Source organism: Nematolebias whitei, chromosome 14, assembly GCF_014905685.2.
Source record: "Nematolebias whitei isolate Nwh7 chromosome 14, NemWhi1, whole genome shotgun sequence".
Taxonomy (NCBI): domain Eukaryota; kingdom Metazoa; phylum Chordata; class Actinopteri; order Cyprinodontiformes; family Rivulidae; genus Nematolebias; species Nematolebias whitei.
Genome location: NC_056511.1, coordinates 23,466,309 through 23,467,591, shown reverse-complemented (window position 1 = coordinate 23,467,591; position 1,283 = coordinate 23,466,309).

The window sequence follows — 1,283 nt, the reverse complement described above, 5'->3', positions numbered from 1 at the left end:
AACAAATCTTCAGATAGCTTGAAAACTTTAAACCACTTTAAAAGGTTACAAGAAAATCTGAGAGATTACTTCAGACATTTGCACTGATTGAGTTACACAAGAATAACGATACAGTAGTTTTAGAAATGTGACAAAAAAACAATAATGTTCTTGGCTGAATATACTCTGAACTGACGTTCTGTCAGGATGTAAGAGTAGGAGAGAGATTTGCATTAAACCCACCTCTGAGTTAGAAAATAAACCACACATTTGTTCATGCATATTTTATTCAAGAGTAAAAAAATGTGATTTGTCCCATAGGGCATGCTTACAGTGTGTGTATTATTTAGGAAGTCAAATGCCAAAACATATTTCCATAGATTTAAAAAAAAATGTTGCAAGAAAATCCATTATAGTTCTTTGTTGATGTATGCATTTAGACTATACGAGAACCAGAAACGGAGGAATGAAAAGAACCAGAAGCTAAATTGTAACGATAATAATAATGATGATGATAATAATCATAATATCAGCAGTAAATATAACCAGAATACAATGTTTCCTGTTAAATGTGTGACACCTGATTTTCTTTGTGTCCTTTTCTTTTACATTTGAAAACCATGCTATCATGCTTTGGCAGCCTGAAAAGTTGCTTTTCAATGAGAATATATTCATTCACACACTATAGAACATTTTCTGTACATCAGTACCACAGAAATAAAAATATAAATATAGCACAAGGCTTCACACCTTAGAAGGGCATCTCTGCATACAATGAACCAATATAAAATTAAAAGCAACGGTGGTAAATAAAAATGAAAAAAAAAATGTTTAAATAAAAATAAGTGGACAAAAACAATCAAAGGAAGCCTATTTATAAAATGTATAAAACAAGACAAAACCTACAAATGTAATTAAAAAATAAATCAATTCAAGTTTACTATTTAAAATACACCTAACACGATTATAACCTCACATAACAATTAGGAACTTAATTGCATGCATTGATGCATTCCATATCATAGATGCTGTGTTAAGTCACTTTTGTCCACCTTTAATTCATAAACCTTCATCACTGAAAAGAAAGATGCCATATAATCTGGAAAAATATATTAAGTGATGACAGGAAATTCTGGAAATTTGTTGAACGGCGGGTGGTTGGAGCTTTGCCAGTGTCTGCATCTTAGATATTTTAAAGGAATCGATGTTTCCCGATGTCAAATGACAACGTGAATTTGCCACATTTTGTATCAATTCTAATTTGATCATATTCTGATTTAATCTTTATCCTTAATTGCTGCTTA